The sequence below is a fragment of the Pelophylax lessonae genome (genome assembly GCF_965119305.1).
Source record: "Pelophylax lessonae genome assembly, chromosome: 1".
Classification (NCBI taxonomy): domain Eukaryota; kingdom Metazoa; phylum Chordata; class Amphibia; order Anura; family Ranidae; genus Pelophylax; species Pelophylax lessonae.
Genome location: NC_138768.1, coordinates 106,380,167 through 106,400,331, shown reverse-complemented (window position 1 = coordinate 106,400,331; position 20,165 = coordinate 106,380,167). Strand labels below are relative to the sequence as shown.

Sequence of the window (20,165 nt, the reverse complement as noted above, 5' to 3'; positions counted from 1 at the left end):
CGACTTGAAGTTGCACAGATATGAACGGTACTCATTGGAAATCATGGAGTACGACTTGTCATGCGACTTTCCAGTCCCAAGTCGCAGGACAAGTGGCACAAGTGTGAAAGGGGCCTTATAGTTAACTCTAAACTGCCATCTTTTTATTCTACAGGGCCTCTACATTCAGAAATATTTTATGTTTTTAGGGGGGTTCTAAGTCATATTCTAGCCAAAGATTCAGGTTTTAATGCGTGTGTAAAAAAAAAAAAAAGGAACAATTTCTCCAGTTAATGAATGGTTAATAGAACAATCCATGAGTGTGTGTGTGCAGGGAAGGAGTGGAGGACGGGCGTGAGAGCGAGGCCTGGGAAGAGGCTGAACTGGGAGCGAGGCTTGGATAGGGAAGGAGAAATCCCATGGCGCAGAGAGGAGGAGGGGGGGAGTTGTTGTGAATAGCAGTTTGAACTGAGGAGTAACGTTTGTCAGAGGTACCTTTTATCTCTATGACACGGACTAGTCTTCTGTTATTGCAGCGTGTTTAAAAAGGTATTAAACCCAAAAGCAAATGTTTATTTTATTGCAGCTTACCAATTGTTAGATATGATGGCTGCATTCGTTTTCTTTTTAGGCTTTCTTTCCTTTATTTTCACCTGGTGATCTGGCCAGTAAGCTGTTCCTGTGGATTATGTCACATTCTTGTGGCATTGTTGGAGAAAATATTTTCACGTTAGAGAATGCTGTAAATAGTCTCGTCTTATAGGTTAATCTATCAGCTTGCTTAGTTTGCGCTAGTTTTGTCCCCCTATCTCACACTATTTCTCCCAACGTTTGTGTACTGAATATTATTGCTGGCATGAGAGACATTGTATGGGGTCGTCGTCCTTTTTCCTTCTGTGAACCTTGGACCTTTTTTTTTTTATGTACAGTGCCTTGAAAAAGTATTCATACCCCATGAAATTTTACACATTTTGTCATGTTCCAACCAAAAACGTAAATGTATTTTATTGGGATTTTATGTGATCGACCAACACAAAGTGGCAAATAATTGTGAAGTGAAAGGAAAATGATAAATGTTTTTTTTTTACCCTTATTTGCTGCCTTTGCCAATTACCCCCTCCTAACCACTGCACTCTATACCCCTGTATTCTATGCATTACCCCCTCCTAACCACTGCACTCTGTGTATATTAGATTTTCTAGACCCCTGTATTCTATGTATTCCCCACTCCTGACCTCTGCACTCTGTATAGTTAAACACTCCTGACTAGTGATTGACCGATATCGTTTTTTTATTGCTGATACCGGTATTTGGGTCATCGCATATCAGTATCGGCCGATATTTTTGGACATTTAAAAAATTTTTATTTCTTTATTTTTTTTTACAGGTACGGTTGTGGAGGGACCTGGGGGTCTAAAAGACCCTCAAACCCCTCTTCTGCACTTAAAAGCATTTAAAATGCCAAGTTTAGCTGTTTTGAATGCTGTCATTTTTTTGAATTTGGCACTGAGTACCCGGAAGTGATGTCATGACATCACTTCCGGGTTTTTCACATGGAGACCCGATCAGATCAGAGCCGATTGCTGCTTTGATCAGGTCTTCTCTTCAGCGGCCTTGCAGGTAGGATGCCCGGGTCTCCTGTGCCACCTAGCCGCGGGAAGGGGGCGGACGTACCCTTCCGCTCCTTGTAATGGCTTCTCAGCCGCATCGGTTGTCATTATAAGACAGCCGACCGTCGGCTATTGACGCCGGTATCGGGGTGATGCATCTAGCTGCAGGCATCACTCCGCTACAGCACTTTCCCAAAATATCGGCAATATCGGTAACCTCAGGGGCCGATTCCGATATATCGGGGAAAGTACAGATCGGCCCTCGACACATCGGCTTTGCCGATAATCGGTAGCTCCCTACTCCTGAACCCTGCACTATGTATGTACCCCTGACTCCGGCAAACTATACAGTACATACTCCTGAAACTACACTGTGTAAGTTACATATTCTTGACACCTGCATTTTGTAAAATCTGTACATACATACATACATACATACATGTAGTACTGCCCCCTAGAGAGCTGCTGAGAATTTCACTTTCTGGATTCCCCCTGGGTTACACGCAGCAACAGTCTATGGAACTTATCACTTTAAATCCGTGGCTCAGACAATGAACAGTCCAAGGGATGTTGTTTTTTGTATTTTATTTAGAACTGGGATGGAAGAAGGGAAGAGTGGGATACTCCTTCTATGAACTATGCACAACTTGAGGACCACTAGCTGTAGTGTGTGCGGCAAGGCCGCTGCTTCACCTTGCCACTGAAGTGAAGATAAAGAATAGGATCCTGATTTTGTTTCTCTTCAGGGTCCTAGCTTGGCACCCCCTTTTTCACTTGCTGTATGTGCTAGCTCCTGTCCACTGACTCTCCCTGGAGTGGTCCCCCTTCCTGGGCAGACCCCTGGCAAGCTTCCTGGTACTCATGGACACTGTTTTTCCCTAGGTTGCTCTGGCTTCAACTCCGCTTGTCAGCATCCACTAGACCTCCGGGCTGAGCACCACACTTCTGGTCTACTAGGCTGACCGCCTGTGACCACCTTCCATACAGACAGGAGGAGAGACAGCCATCACCCTCCTCCTGGGACCTGGTTTCCTGCCCAAAGACACCCTGTCACATATGCCCCTGGCTTTTATAACATATCCCAGGATGCACCACTGTTTGTGCCAACCCACTGGGATAGTTACAAAAGCCTGTGTGTCACTGGCTGGGTTTCCTCCACTGTCCAACTGGCTCCCCTATTGGATACAGTGAGGACACTCCCTCAGACCAAGTGAATCACACATGGACACATGTAACAGGCCTAACTACTGATCAGGCTCCCCTGATAAGCAGATGGAGCAGACTACAGTTTACCTGCTACTCCCCTGGTAAGCAGGCAGAGCAATCTATCCACTCTAACTATCACCTGTCTAGGAGGGTGCTTTATCCACCCCCCACCAAAATGAGCCATGTCCCCCTTCAAAAATTCTACAAAATTTTCAAGGAGTATCCCACAAACCTGGAAAAGGGAAAACTAATGTACAGAATAAATTATGTAGAAATATATAGGCACTTTGTTTGTACAAATTTAATCCAATTTTGGGGTGCATTTGAAACAATGCACCCCCCACCAAGCACACTTTCCTCTGGTGGTTAACCACAGCATCCTAACTATCTACAGTACTTTAGACATCCTGAAAAGGGAAAAAGAGAAAAGGTTAGGCACTTATGCATATACACATTCAAACAATATAAGTCTAGCTCATTTTTCTGGTAAGAAGACCCTCCCCATGAGGGCGGCCTTCTCATCCAGCATCCCTCACTGAACAGCCTATCAGGCATTGGCTCATCAGTCTTGACACGCCGCTCAGTACCGCTCCTCAAAGGCAATCCTAAACCCTGTCACTGACTATCTAGTTATCAGTCCAGTAGCAGATAACAGTCCTTAATTTCTCCTGAGACCCTCTAGTATAAGTCCACTAGCCAGTGGCATCTGGTGATTTCCTTAACCCCTTCTGCAAGGATAGAAGGGGAGGGGGTAGTGGAAAGAGGGCATAAGCCCCAACAACAACTGGACTTGAATTTTCATCCACTGTGTCTCTGTTTTTTTTTTTCAGTCAGCAGACATAGGCTAGCCAGCCTCAATTGAACTCTATATGCTCTCCTTAGCAATAGAAATCGTGATGGGGGATCCACACAGTCTTCCCCTCCCTTTTCTGGATTCGGATCGACAATGCCTGGCCAGATCCATCTGGGTGGCAGACCTCTACCCCCGTCCAAGTAGATAGCCCGCCCATGGTTCCACTGTGCTTTTACTGATAGGTCTTGCACAAATTCATCCTGGACTGGTTACGATCAGGGCCGGTGGTAGACTATTCTGTGCCCTAGGCAAGACCAGCTACTTGCGCCCACCCCATAAATAAAAAAAAAAAAACTTCAAAATGTCCCTATACTCGCAGCAAACTCCTTGCATTCCCCATACTCACTCCTACCTATACTTGCATCACTCACAGTGTGTCGGGGGGGAGCAGTGTGTCAGAGAGGGTGACCAGTGCCCCCATCAATGCAGAGTGACCAGTGCCCCCATCAATGCAGAGTGACCAGTGCCGCCATCAATGCAGAGTGACCAGTGTGCCCCCATCAATGCAGTGTCCAGTGACCAGTGTGCCCCCATCAGGGCAGTGTCCAGTGACCAGTGTTCCCTCATAAATGCAGTGTCCAGTGACCAGTGTGCCCCCATCAATGCAGTGTCCAGTGACCAGTGTGCCCCCATCAATGCAGAGTGACCAGTGTGCCCCCATCAATTTAGAGTGCAGAGTGTCCAGTGTGCCCCCCATTAGTGCAGAGTGTCCAGTGTGCCCCCCATTAGTGCAGAGTGTCCAGTGACCAGAGTGACCAGTGCATAGGGATTAGCGCGCCGCATGATTTAACAGAGCAGGGTTCTTCTGCTTACCTGGCGTGGCCGCTGAAATATGAAGTCCCGCCTCCTGGACTGGCTCCTATGATAGACGTCATCAGTGTGCTGTCTATCATAGGTTGGCGGTGGTCCTGGAGGCGGGACTTCACATTACAGCGGCCGCGCCGGGTAAGCGGAAGAACCCTGCTCTGTTTATTCATGCGGCGCTCGTCCTCGCCCCCTTCCCTTCCGAAGGAAGCACAAGGAACCTATGGCAAGGCTGGCCACCCCCCTCTGCCCCAGCTCAGGGTGCACCCTCCCAGGATCAGCTCTGCAAAGCGGGGGAAAAACGGGTGACTAGTCACCCTACCCTAGGCAACAGTGCCGCCTTAGGCGGCTGCCTAGTTTGCCTAGCAGGAGCGCCGGCCCTGGATACGATATGGCATGGGGACAAAGGAAGTCCCATAAAGCTTCATCACACCAGGACTCTTTTGGTCTCTATCTCCAGCATGACCTCCCGTGGAGCATAGGGATAGTCACACCCATACTCTAAGGCCACCTTCCTTTGTATCCACCTCTGCATCCTGGAAAATCTGGGGAGGGTCTCCCGATTACCTCTCCCAACTGGGGAATATGGAGTCACCTCTCTTTTGATAAAGGGGAGGCGTAGGCCTCATTTTGATCCCGGGCATAGTTTCTAGGTGGGGATAGGTCTGGGACCCGATTAGCGCAGGCCTCATAGAACCCCAGATTCCTGGCGCACTGTCCTCGCACCACGGAATCACTAACCTCTTCATTAGGTTCAGGAAGGCCAAGACTGGCTGGACTGCTCCGATCCTCGGACCCCCAGTCCCATTCACCCTCTTCCTCTGACTTCCAAACATCCAATCCCTCCTCCAAGGATCCGAACTGATTCTGGAAGCTGGGAGACCCCACATCAATGACCCCGGCCTCTTCCTCGCTGCTCACACTCATACTAGCAGCCCCGGTCACCGCTTGCTATCTTCTCCCCTCTGTCTGTGTCTGATCAGACTTTTTCTCTGCCGCTGCAGCTTTTGATGCACCAGGTGCCCGCTCCCCGGCCCGCACTACCTGCATGCACCCCAGCTCAGATGTTCGGGCTTCTCCACTTGCTCCCTGGACCACTGACAGGTTGCATGGACTCCAGCTGCATTAGGAACCGCAGCACTCCTCTTCCAAGGCCTTTCCGCAGCCCGACAGGGTGTGAGTGACCCCGGTCTCCCAAGACACATTCAACTTTCTGGGCCTACCTCCACTCTCTTCCGCCCACAGCAGTAGATTGTCACAATGCCCACACTGGTCTCACACCTGCATATGCATGGTCAAATTCAGACACTGAAGACATACCAGGCCCAAATGCTCCATGCCTCCTCAGGTGTACAATGCCAGTCTCCTGTCGTGCACCATCCGCACCCCTGTATCCCACAGGCTGGATGTCTTTGGCTCTCTGGTCTGCTCCACAGGTTCTCCGCCAACACGTGGGATAGCCTCTGCACTCCCGCTCACTCCGGTACTCGCCATCTTGCTCCTCCACACACGTGTCTCCCTCTGAGCCCCACCCGGAGGCGGAAGTAATTTATAGAGTTTCCTTCCTGCTCCAGATTGGCTGTGCGTGAGCGGTGTCTTCGCCCACAACTCCAGATTGGCGATGGCTCCTCCTGCTAGGCAGAACTTTCCAGCGCATGCTTTCCCACGCGGTACAGTAACCCTTCCGATGCCGCTCTCTCTCAGCTCAGCCTGCATGGAAGTTACTGTAAAGGGGACCGTGCCTCTCAGCTCTTTTCTGTTAATCTGGTCTGTCCCATTGTTAATTGGTAATGACCTTAACAACAAATGTTGTTTCTGTCCAGATGGCTAGATAATTAGTTCAGGTTAATTCTATTTCTGTACACAATTTCATGTGCATATGATAATGTAATCAGGCACCTGACCTGGGGGGGGGGGGTAATCTGATCAGGAGGGGGATGTCCATGCTGTATATAATTTGTGTGAGTTGTTCAATAAAGGAGAAGGTTCCAGAACTTGTACAAGCTAAGCACTTGTCGGCTAGCTTTGTATGGGGGCGGCTAGGATATTTGATATCGATGTTCAAGACTGGGAGGAAGCAGTATACTGACGTAAGTTCCACAAGCACAGTGTGGGTCGCGGTTCTGTTACATTAGTGGCAAGAGGTGGAATGCTTCCTGCAGTCTGGGAGATCCAAACCTCCACCGGGATCCAAGGTCCGGATAGCAGGAGAGGAGAGGTATAGATACCAGCCGCCATGGAAGAGGAATTTGGAAAGAGGTTGCGAGAGATGCGGATACAGCACGGGGGACCAGTGTCAGAGCAGGTCCTGCTATGATGGTATGTTTCAATATGCTTGGAACTCTGGAAAGAAGCGCTAGCCTGTGAGCAGCGTCACCAGGGAAAAATCCTCCCCTCCTTCCAGGAAAGGTACTGGTCGTAGTATGAAGTGTGAATGGTGTTTTTGGGGAGGCAACCGCACAAGGAATGGAAAGCTGAGTTAAGCAAGCTGGTCCAGGCAGAGATGCCGTTGGACGAGAGCTATAGAGCCCTCCGCTGGTATGTAACCCAAGTGTGCCCATGGACAGCAGAAGACAGCCCAACGGAAGGCTTTTGCTATGGCGGCCTGGGGCTGTTATTAGAGAGGCTGTCTGAGGACCCCGACTTTGGGAGCAATTTGGAGTGGCGTTTGGAGGAAATCTTAGAATACAGAGAACAGATGCTGAATGTCTTAGAAGTGCACTGGGCACTGGAAGATTTGGAATTTCTAGCCAATCAGGAATGGAAGCTGGAGATCGCCTACAGACGGCTGCTAGACTCTGCTCAGTGCCAGGGCTTGGCTCTCCTTGCCTGAGAATATCCAGAAGTACCAGCTGACTCTCCGGAAATTCTGGCTGAAGAGTCGGCAATGTGGCACAGTAATAGTGTGCTTTGCTCACCTGCACCCACGGTTTTGGATGCGGAGGTCTTATGGTGGATGCTGCAAGTGTTGACTCACCTTGACGAACCTGTTTCTGCAGGACAAGCTTGGATGGAGGAATGCGTCTGTCCAGCCGCTGGATAAAGGTATGGGAGAAGAGGAAGCCATCCTCATTCCTCAACCACGGATCACAGGATTAGTTGACTTTCCATCGGAGGATGATATGGATGATAAATCACCCGCCAAAGTGTTGGCACTGGACCCAAGTGCACCCAGGCCTGCCCTGGACTTTCAGCAATGACAGAGACTGGAGATTTAATAGACTTTTCTGCTGAGGAGGAAAATCCCAGTGAGCCTACAGCAGAAGAGCGGGCATCCAGGCATAGCGCTGCTGACCTCTGCCTGCAACAATTGGTGACCCAGGAATATGTGTGCAAGGCCACTGACTTTTCAGTTTACTTCCCTGCGGAACAGCTGGCATCAGGGCCTAACATCACTGAGCTCTGCCCAACACATGCAGCAGCTTCAGCCTCCCTGAGAGAAGAGGCAGCTGGCCTTTCTGCTACACCACTGACAGGGACATGGGATTTCCTGCCAGAAGCATCTGTGGAGGTACAAGATACTTCTCCAGCTGAAGCGCTGACAACTAGACAGAGGGTCCAAGATCTCAGCCCCACACCTGCAGCAGTTTCAGAGGCCCAGGGTGAGAAGGGAGAGGAGGATGTTGTCCTCCCTCCCCAACAGTCAGAGCAGAGGAAACTGTCTTCTCTTCCCAGGCAGGATCTGTACACCTGGGAGACAATACCAGATAAAGGTTGTCCTGACAGCCAGATGAGGGTAAGAAAGAGGGAGCAGCTGACTCTCCTTCCCAGGAGCAGACGGCACCCCAGAATGATGATACCAACCCAGCAGAAGAGCTGGCAACAGAGCAGAGTGCGGCTGGCCTCTGCCCTCCACTAACAAAAAATATGGGAGTTCCTGTGGTAGTGGATGGGACTGCGGTCTTCACCTCTATATCCCAGGGATGCTGGGCAGTCACCCCAGGTCCCCAATAGCATGAGGGAGTGAGCTCAGCCACCCTGTCTTCTCTCAAGCAGCTGAAAGGACTCCAGGGAGAAGGGCCAGTCCACGCTTCTTCCCCGCAGGGGGTATGTTCTATGAGAGAGGCAGAGGTTGGCTGAGTGAGTAATGCTCTGGTCAGGACAATTTGTTTGGGGTACTGTGTGGGTACAGACATTGGGGGACTGGACCTACAGACTAACTTCAAAGTCAACCCGTTTGGGGTCCTCTCCTATGTTAGTCTCCTTCCGAAAGGAGAGAGTCACTTTGGTTGGGGGGGCCCGTGGAACACAGCTTACCTTAGAGAGGTTGGGAAATCCCTCTCTCAGCCCCCTAGGCCACTCTTTTATGTTTAAGTCACCCTTTGTCTATTAGGGACACAGGGTGACCAAGAAGCCCAGTCTGGCCTGCCCAAACCAGATGTCCACAGACTGATCAGCTATTAGAGCTCCATGCGCCCTGCTGGGACAAACGTACAAATTATGTGGAACTTTGTCAAGGAGGCTGCCAGGATGGATTGAATCTTTGGGACTTGTTATCCGACTAACTCAGGCACAGACTGATTGGAGGTCTGGTACCTGGTTAGTCTACCTTTTGGGGGAGAAGATATGTGACGCCACTGGGAATGAAAGACTGACACTATATGTGGGGAATGTTACTTTGGATTCAAGTCCATGTCTCCCCAAGACAGTAAGACTCATAGCAGATGCTAATCTCATCAGCTCAACCACCTGTCTTCCACACATCGTTGAATATGCTGAGTTACCCACCTGTTATCTACAATGGGTTCTGTGTTTACACTTATGATGTGTATTGTACTTCAATGTCAGAGATGGGCAGTCTGTTACTGGTGGTCTCTTCCTATTGTCTGTGTAATAAGGTGTGACGTGTTTTCTGTTAAGCCGGTCTGTCCCATTGTTAATTGGTAATGAACTCGCATGTTGTTTCTGTCCAGATAGCTAGATAATTAGTTCAGGTTAATTCTATATTTGTACACAATTTAATCTGCATATGATGTAATCAGGCACCTGACCGGGGGGGGGGGGGGGGGTAGGGTGTAATCCGATTATATACAGCATGGACATCCCCCTTCTGATCAGTGTGAGAAGGTTCCAGAACTTGTACAAGCTATGTTGTCGGCTAGCTTTGTATGGGGGTGGCTAGGATATATAATATCTATGTTCAAGACTCGGAGGAAGCGGTATACTGACAGAAGTCCACGAGCACAGTGTGGGTCACGGTTCCAATAGTGTCCTTGTTCACAGTGGTTTCCAATGCTCAATTCCATGCCAGACCTTTACAGAACAACATTCTGTCAGCATGGACCAGAAAGGTCCAGTCCCTAGATAGGTGCATGTCTCTGATACCAGAAGTATGTCCGAGTCTAAGTTGGTGGTTGTTAACCAGAAATTTGGAAAAAGGGGAATCCTTTCTTCCAGTAGTGAGAAAGGAATGTAGTGACTAGGAATAGAAAACTGACAGGCAGATTTTGTGTCGTCCACAGATTTTTCCGGGGGAATGGTCCTTACACCCTGAGATCCTTGCATTGATCTGCCAACGCTGAGGGATCCCAGATGTGGATCTGTTGGCATCCAGGTTCAACAAGTTGAAAAGATTTGTGTCCAGGACCAGGGATCCACTCGCAGTGGATGCCTTGGTGACTCCGTGGGAGGAGTTTTCCCTGATCTATGCCTTTCCTCCGGTGCAGATGCTGCCGCATATTCGACGCAGAATCCAGGTAGAGGGGAAACCAGTAATCCTGGTGGCTCCAGCATGGCCCAGGAGGTTTTGGTATGCACAAATTCTAAAATTGGCAGTGGCAGGGTTCTTCCACTACGTCTGGACCTGCTCTCTCAAGATCTGATATTCCACCCTGCTTTACAGTCTCGAAATTTGACGGCTTGGCAATTGAAGCCTTGATCTTGAAAGAGCGGTGTATATCTGGCCATGCAGTCTCTACCCTGATAAATGCTAGAAAACCAGTCTCTAGAGGCATTTATTACAGAGTCTGGAAATCTTACATTTCCTAGTGTGAGGCCAGGAAATGGCATCCCTGCAATTATATGAACAGGAGATTTCTAGCCTTCTTGCAAGCAGGGATAGATATGTAATTAGCCTTAGGCACTATTAAAGGTCAAACTTCAGCCTTATCTGTCTTTTTTCAGAGACCTATTGCTTCACATTCCTTAGTCCAAGCCTTCGTTCAAGGGGTGCTACGTATGCTTCCACCAGTGGAGCCACCATTGTGTCCTTGGGATAGAAATTTGGTGCTGGCAGTTTAAAAAAAACAGCCTTTTGAGCCCATGTGGCAAATCCCTCTGGTTCTGTTGACCAGAAAATGGGTCTTTTTGGTTGCAGTAATTTCAGCCAGAAGAGTATCCGAATTAGCAGTTCTTTCTTGTAAAGAGCCATTCTTGATATTACAACAAGATAGGGAGATTCTATGTCCACACCCAGATTTTTAGCCCAAGGTGGTGTCCACTTTTCATTTGAATCAGGACATTATATTGCCTTCCTTCTTTCCAAATCCTCAAACAGCTGAGGAAAAGTTATTACATTCTCTTGATGTAGTACATGCATTCAAGATTTATTTGAAAAGGTCAGCTTAGATTCGTAAGACCGACTTTTTGTTCGTGCTGCCGGAAGGGCCCAGGAAAGGGCAGGCAGCATCTAAATCTACTATTTCTCAATTTATTCCCCAGGTTATTATCCAGGCGTATGGTTTAAAGGGAAGGTTCCACCTTTTCTGGTAAAGGCACACTCTACCAGAAGAGTAGGCGGGCAGTTTGCCATCAAGCTTCTATGGCTCAAATTTGCAAAGCCGCGACTTGGTTGTCAGTGCATACATTCACTAGATTCTACCAAGTGGATATTAGGACTCAGGAGAAGTCTGCATTTGGCCGCAGTGTTCTGTAGGCAGCTATGTAGATATTCTGTGGTCTGATGGTGGTATTTTTTGGTGTCCCACCTCCCCTCAAGTGCATTGCTTTGGGACGTCCCATATAGTAAAGAATATGGCTGGTCTGTTCCCCATGATGTACTATAAAGAAATATGGATTTCTCTACAACTTACCTGTAAAATCTTTTTCTTGGAGTACATCACGGGACACAGAGGGCCCTCCCCTATTGTCTGGGATGTTTTTTGATTGCTACAAAACTAGGTACTTCCTGTATGGGAGGGGTTATATGGGGGGACTTCCTGTCTGATTGGTTGCCAGTGTCCATTCACCTATAGGTGGCGTATAACCCATAGAGTAATTAATATGGCTGCTCTGTGTCCCGTGATGTACTCCAAGAAGTGGAGAGGTAAGAAGAGGTAAGTTGTAGGAAAAATCCATATATATATATATAAAAAAAAAAAAAAATGTGTATATATATATATATATATATATTAGGGATCGACCGATTATTGGCAAGGCCGATATATCGGGGGCCAATATGCACTTTCCCCAATATATTGGAATCGGCCTTGGAGGTTATTGATATTGTCGTGACGTCATTGCGTATGTTGTGCCATGCGCCTCTGCGCACTGGGACAGCTTCTGCCTTCTTAGGCCACCTATCTCAGCCTTTTCTGGAGTCGGGGAGTCTCTGGACAGTGAGTGTACAGTGCACACAGTGCGTTTAACACAGCCGCCACATACATACACCCACCCACAGCTGCCCATGTGGGTGGCTAGCTGGTGCCAGCCAGCCAGCCACCCACACGCCCGCAGACCTGTACCAGCTAGCCAGCCACAGGCCCTGCCTGTACCAGCCAGACAGTTTGTTTTAAGCCTATATTCAATTTCAGTAGTGTTTTTCAAATTTCGATGGAGATGGATGCATATAGAAAAATTAAAAGTGTGGTCTGGGACTATTTCTCCTCTCCAATTCCAGGAAAAGCAGCAGCAGTGTGCAACACATGCACAAACAATGTAAGCATGGGATCAATAACTGCAAAAACCAAAAATACGTCAAATCTTTGGGCCCATCTAAGAGTTCATCATGTTGAATTATATCATGCAGCACAGAAAAAACAAAATGAATCACAAGGTGAAACATCACTATCCCAGGCAACAATAAAAGATGTTTCAGAAATAAAACAGGTGGCTAAAATCTGATGGAAGATCACAACTGCTGGACAGAGTAATCACAGAGATGATGGTCACTGATAACCAGCCATTTACAATGGTGTCTGACTCTGGATATAAGCGGTTGATGTCCATAGTTGAGCCAAGGTTCACACTGCAGAGTGACAAATATTATCGAACCGAAATGCTGGGAAAGATTCACCAAAAGGTCCTTGAGAAAGTAAAGGCTATGCTGAAACCAGAGAATGCTGGCAACTCACTCTCATTCATGACTGATTGCTAGTCAGGAGAAACAGAATCACTAATGAGTCTTACATGCCACTTAATTGACAGTGGATGGACAAGAAGGCATTTGGTGTTGAATACAAAAGTGATGCAAGGATCCCACACTGGGGAGTACATTAGAGAGAGGTTTCTAGGCATGCTAGAAGAATGGGGAATCACCAAAGACCAAGTGATAGATAAAAAATAATAAAGAAAAACCCGCGCTTAGGATAAGAAACCAAAGATTGGCTGCAGCCCACTTCAAAAATATAACCCTGGAAGGGGTTATATAGTAATAAGTGTAAAAAAGGAGAAGTGATTGGCGCTGCCAATGAGGAGTGTATCAAAAGTGTGTAGAATTAAATTCTAGAGAATTAAGTGTTGACTATTCAGTCTGGTGTGTGGACTGAACTCACACTAATGTGGGTAAAAGTGACTTGTGCAATATATACATATATAGGTATCACGTCACTTAAAATTATTATTCAATACAGCATAAATCAACAATAGAAAACCTATGCATTAAAATTAAAAATTAATTTCTTGTGCAAAATGTAGTGAATATGTGACACACTGGGAAAATAAAATGGCCAAAGAAAGTGCTATGTGCTAGTGGAGATTTGATCACCCTGATCGGTTATAATAAGGGATGTATATGGGTAAATAAATAGATAAAACGGATCAAACCACCCGCAGTGCAAAACACTTCACACAATCATGTGTGTGAACACGTTATTTAAATAGAAAAAAATTTCATTCAAGGCAAGAATACATATATATGGCTGCAAATATACACACTAAATACAGGATCAATTCAGTGCAAAATAAAGTCCAAAGGTATAAAAAATATGTAAAAACTAGAATAGTAAAAAAGCTGTAAAAAGTGCAGAAGAAAATATCCAAAGTTGAAAAAAAATATATAAATACAATGTGCAAAAAAATGTCCCAAATAATATTAAATAAGTGCAAAATCCACAAAATCGTTAAGGTGCTCTTTTTTGGAGTGACACAGAGTGGATATATAGGTGAGGGGTCAGGTGCTCCCCTTCCAATAGGTCCCGCGCTTACCAGAACTGGGTACCCCTACAGGGGTAGATCGCAGGTCGATAATTAGGGATCGCTCCCATGCAGCAGGGGTCTGGTCCCTGTTCCTCTCTAACTGGTTCCACTTGACCTGGTCACACTCCAAAGAAGTAATAAGGGGCTTGCATCGACATCAATACTCCAAGGGAAAAGTATCAAGGACAATCCCAGGACATGTATGAAAAGAATGCCTCTTATAGTGAAGTATCGTTTTCAAAAATCCTTTATTAGCATAAACAGGTACTCACATTGATCGGGTAAAACAAGCGTATTCGTCTGGCTTAGGAGCCGCAACTTCCTCTCTCGCGGTGTGTGCTCGGAACGGCGTGCGTTCCAACCGCCGGATATGCGTCCCAAGCTGTCAGACCAAAGGGCGATTAGTAATTATCGACCTGCGATCTACCCCTGTAGGGGTACCCAGTTCTGGTAAGTGCGGGACCTATTGGAAGGGGAGCACCTGACCCCTCACCTATATATCCACTCCGTGTCACTCCAAAAAAGAGCACCTTAACGATTTTGTGGATTTTGCACTTATTTAATATTATTTGGGACATTTTTTTTGCACATTGTATTTATTTTTTTTTTTTTTTCAAATTTGGATATTTTCTTCTGCACTTTATACAGCTTTTTCACTATTCTAGTTTTTACATATTTTTTATACCTTTGGACTTTATTTTGCACTGAATTGATCCTGTATTTAGTGTGTATTTATTTGCGGCCATATATATTTATTCTTGCCTTGAATTACATTTTTTTTCTATTTAAATAACGTGTTCACACACATGATTGTGTGAGGTTTTTTGCACTGCGGGTGGTTTGATTAGTTTTATCTATTTATTTACCCATATACATCCCTTATTATAACCGATCAGGGTGATCAAATCTTCACTAGCACATAGCACTTTCTTTGGCCATTTTATTTTCCCAGTGTGTCACATATTCACTACTTGGCACATTTTGCACAAGAAATTAATTTTTAATTTTAATGCGTATGTTTTCTATTGTTGATTTATGCTGTATTGAATAATAATTTTAAGTGACGTGATACCTATATATGTATATATTGCACAAGTCACTTTTACCCACATTAGTGCGAGTTCAGTCCACACACCAGACTGAATAGTCAACACTTAATTATCTAGAATTTCATTCTACACACTTTTGATACACTCCTCATTGGCAGCGCCAATCACTTCCCCTTTTTTACACTAAAGACCAAGTGATGCTTGTGCTTTGAGACAGCGGAGCGAACATGGTGAAAGGAATGAGACTTGCTGAAGTGTCAGACCTCAGTTGCATGGCACACATCCTCCAACTTGTGGTAAATGATGGTCTGTCAAACCAGAGAGCTTTGCTTGACATAATTAGCATGCTGAAGAAGTGTGCAGGCCATTTCCACCATTCAATCCTTGCCAAGCAGCGACTGAGGTGCATTCAGGAAGACCTTCGCCTACCCAAAAACAACTTGATTAACGCTGTTCCAACACGATGGAACTCAACACTTCACATGCTGCAAAGAATGCTGGATCAGAAGCGAGCTCTTACCATATATTCAAGTGAATATGGAGGATATTCTTGTCCTACTGCTGATCAGTGGGACATTGTAGCCAATGTCATTGAGACCCTCCTCCCCATAGAGGAAGTAACACTAGAGGTGAGTCATTATGACTCATCTGTGTCATCTGTCATCCCATGTGTGAGAGTGCTGAAGATGCTTATTCAAGAGACTGAAGGACCCAATACACGTGGCACTAAAACATGTCGGCAAGTCATGAGGGACAGCCTCGCCAAACGTTTTGAGAAGCATGAAGAGAATAAAAATGTTGTGCTTGCATGTCTTTTGCATCCTCAATACAAGAACCATCCTTTTCCTTCTGATGATGTATTGGCCAAGGCAAAACAATGGCTGATAGATGATATTCAACAGGTGTAGGAGGTTCCTGCCGAAAAGAAAAGTCAAGAAGAGCAGGTTTCAAAGAGAGAAAAATGTCCAAAAAGACAACGGACAGAAGAGAAACTTCATTGTGGTTGAATAGATGCCATGTTCAGTGTTTTATTGGGGCCTCATGTGGAGGATTCTTCTGAATGTGCAATAATGCCTGGATGAGGAACCAGTAATTGACAGAAGTGGTGATCCTCTACAGTGGTGGAAAGAAAACAAGGCATGCTACAAAAGACTTGCTTCTCATGCTAGAAGATACCTTTCTGCTCCTCCTTCCTCGGTACCAAGTGAGCGTATTTTAGTGAAGTGACAGCAATTTAACTGGTGAACATGCTGAAATGTTATGCTTTCTGCACTATAATATTGTTTTACTTAACTGGGAGTATTGAAAGTGTAGTAGTACAGTACAAGTGTCCACTCCACTTCAATCTATTCCACTGTCTAGCTTTTGTCTAGCTTTTTTTTCTAGCAGTTTTGCACTGACTGCACTGCAGTAGTGATTTAAAACTATTGCAGTGAGTGCAGTACTGCAGCAGTTTATGCATCATTCACAATCCGATGATGTGAAACTGATGTCCCTGCAAGTGCGGTGTGAAGAACAAGCCCTTAATGTTAAAAATGTTAAAGAAAACTTTAACATGTGTTGAAAATTGTGTTTATTTTGCAAAACTTTAAATGTACAAAATATCGGCCCATATCGGCCGATACCGATATGCAATGGCCAAAATATCGGTATCTTCAATGAAAAACCAATATCGGTCGTTCCCTTATATTATACACACACTTCCAGAAGCGCATCTGTAAGGTCAGGCACTGATGTGGATGAGAGAGCCTCACAGTCTCCACTCTAATTCATCCCAAAGGTGTTCTATCGGATTAAGGTCAGGACTCTGTGCAGGCCCCTCTCCATAATCCCCCTCCACCAAATGGTTTGGACCAGTGCACAAACAAGGTCCATGCAGACATGGATGAGTGAGTTTTTGGGGTGGTGAATTTGACTGGCCTGCACAGAGAACACCTTTTGGGATGAATTAGAGCATAGACTGTGAGCCAAGCCTTCTAGTCCACATCAGTGCCTGACCTCACAAATGTGCTTCTGGAAGAATGGTCAAACATTCCCATAGACAAACTCATAAACCTTGTGGACAGCCTTCCCAGAAGAGTTGAAGCTGTTATAGCTGCAAAGGGTGGCCAACTCAACACTGAACTCTACGGACTAGGACTGGGCTGCCATTAGAGCTCATGTGCGTGTCAAGACGTCCCAATACTTTTGCTAGTATAGTGTGTGGGTGTATATAATATATATATATATATTGTAAAGTTTGGGGGTTCTAGCTCCACCGGATTGAGTGCACAACCGTTTAAAACATAAACAAAAAGGCTTTATTTCAGCAAACTTAAACAGGCTTCCAGCAGTGCATAAATCAAACACAAAATAAAGTCCGCTTTTCTTCAGCACAAAGGAATAAAGTAAGAAAAAAGGCACATACGGTTTTGTGGATGGGTCTTCACCCCAAGGTTTGTAACAGTCCTTAATAGACCTCTCAGCAGCTTCCAGCAAACTTGCAGCTCCTTCAGACAGGTGCAACCACCAAACTACTCCTCCCCCACACTCACCTATTGCTGCTTCCTGTCTCTTAAGGTCTGCTTCTCCTGGGTCTTAACCCTGTGTGTGCTGGAATCCCTTTTGGTCAGGGGTGGGGGCTCCTTCCCACCCGAATATCATTACAGAGCCCCCCAAATTCCGGGTCCCAAATATCTCTCTTTACTATACAGAGAGAACTGCGAGTCAGTCCTCCTGATTTTTACTATTCCCAGGAATTTTTCACCCGTCCTGGGTGACCCCCTGAACATTAACAAACTTCCCTTAAATGGACCATAACCCAAATATAGGAGATATATAGCAACTGTCCAGGACCCAACCTTGGCGTCCTGTACAATATATATATATATATATATATATAATGTGTGTGTGTGTGTGTGTGTGTATATATATACATATACACAGTATCTCACAGAAGTGAGTACACCCCTCACATTTTTGTAAATATTTTATTATATCTTTTTATGTGACTACACTGAAGAAATGACACTTTGCTACAATGTAAAGTAGTGAGTGTACAGCTTGTATAACAGTGTAAATTTGCTGTCCCCTCAAAATAACTCAACACACAGCCATTCATGTCTAAACTGCTGGCAACAAGAGTGGGTACACCCCCAAGTGAAAATGTCCAAATTGGCCCCAGTTAGCCATTTTCCCTCCCTCATGTGATTCATTAGTGTTACAAGGTCTCAGGTGTGAATGGGGAGCAGGTGTGTTAAATTTGGTGTTATCACTCTCGTACTGGTCAATGGAAGTTCAACATGGCACCTCATGGCAAAGAACTCTCTGAGGATCTGAAAAAAAGATTTGTGGCCAAGACCATACAGCAGTTTAACAGGACAGGTTCCACTCAGAACAGGCCTCGCCATGGTCGACCAAAGAAGATGATAGCACATGCTCAGCATCATATCCAGAGGTTGTATTTGGAAAATAGACGTATAAGTGCTGCCAGCATTGCTGCAGAGGTTGAAGGGGTGGGGAGGTCAGCCTGTCAGTGCATAGACCATACACTGCACACTGCATCAAACTTGTCTACATGGCTGTTGTCCCAGAAGGAAGCCTCTTCTAAAGATGATGCACAAGAAAGCCCACAAACCGTTTTCTGAAGAGAAGCAGACATTGATTACTGGAACCATGTCCTGTGGTCTGATGAGACCAAGATAAACTTATTGGTTCAGATGGTGTTAATCGTGTGTGGCGGCAACCAGGTGAGGAGTACAAAGACAAGTGTGTCTTGCCTACAATCAAGCATGGTGGTGGGAGTGTCATGGTCTAGGGCTGCATGAGTGCTGCTGGCACTGGGGAGCTACAGTTCATTGAACGAACCATGAATGCCAACATGTACTGTGACATACTGAAGCAGAGCATGATCCCCCTCCATTCTGAGACTGGGTTTTCCAACAAGATAACGACCCCAAACACAACGCCAAGACGACCACTACCTTGATAAAGAAGCTGAGAGTAAAAGTGATGGACTGGCCAAGCATGTCTCCAGACCTAAACCCTATTGAGCATCTGTGGAGCATCCTCAAATGGAAAGTGGAGGAGCACAAGGTCTCTAACATCCACCAGCTCTGTGATGTCATCATGGAGGAGTAGAAGAGGACTCCAGTGGCAACCTGTGAAACTCTGGTGAACTCCATGCCCAAGAGGGTTAAGGCAGTGCTGGAAAATAATGGTGGCCACACAAAATATTGACACTTTGGGCCCAATGTGGACATTTTCACTTGGGGGTGTACTCAATTTTGTTGCCAGCGGTTTAGATATTAATGGCTGTGTGTTGAGTTATTTTTAGGGGACAGCAAATTTACACTGTTATACAAGCTGTACACTCACTACTTTATATTGTAGCAAAGTGTAATTTCTTCAGTGTTGACACATAAAACGATATAATAAAATATTTACAAAAATGTGAGGGGTGTACTCACTTTTGTGAGATACTGTGTATATGTGTGATATATTATTTTATGTGTATGTATGTGTGTGTGTGTGTGTGTGTGTGTGTGTGTGTGTGTATATATATATATATATATATATATATATATATATATATATATATATATATATATATATATATATATATATATATATATATATATATATACTGTGTATATGTATATATATATATATATATATATACATATATATATAATGTCTATCACATTTTGTTGCTTTGCAGCCTGTTCTTGTTTTATCCAGCTTTGTTTACTCCATGCAACTTATAACTTATATCCAAATGAAAGGTCTAACACCAACATGCCATAAAAATGTTTTACAAATTCAAACACAGTATTTTTGAAAAAGGATCACCCCCCCCCCCCCCCTTTATGTCAGTATTTTGTTGGACCACACTTCTTTGCTTAATTACAGCCTTTAGTCTGTTGGGATATGTCTCTACTAACTTTGCACATCTAAACTGCAATATTCGCCCACTGCACTGCTTGCAGAACTGCTCAAGTTCAGTTAAATTTGATGGTGACCGTTTGTGGGCTGCAGTCTTTAAGTCGTTCCACAGATTTTCATTGGGGTTTAAGCCTTGGCTCTGAGTAGGCCATGCTTTAACTTTTTTTTTTCTCCTTTTTTTCTCCTCCAACCACTGTGTGGTCATTTTTGCTGTGTGCATACCAAGACATTTTGGACAATTTTATGCTCCTAACATTGTTGGAACAGTTTGGGGATGGCCCCTTCCTGTTCCAACATGACTGCACACCAGTGCACAAGCAAGGTCTATAAAGACATGGATGAGGGAGTTTGGGGTGGGGGAACTTGACTGGCCTGCACAGAGTCCTG

At 45.5% G+C, this 20,165-nt stretch overlaps 1 protein-coding gene across 2 annotated transcripts in view; it reads left to right on the top strand.

The window, feature by feature from the left end:
• Window positions 1–419: 419 nt before the first annotated feature.
• The window catches only part of LOC309559218 (adenine nucleotide translocase lysine N-methyltransferase-like), a 73,756-nt gene continuing 54,010 nt past the window's right edge, over window positions 420–20,165 (top strand). For both annotated transcript variants that reach the window (XM_082262438.1, XM_082262437.1), the window contains exon 1: window positions 420–470. The gene's annotated coding sequence lies outside the window, so the exon portion shown is untranslated. The remainder of the gene's footprint in view (window positions 471–20,165) is intronic.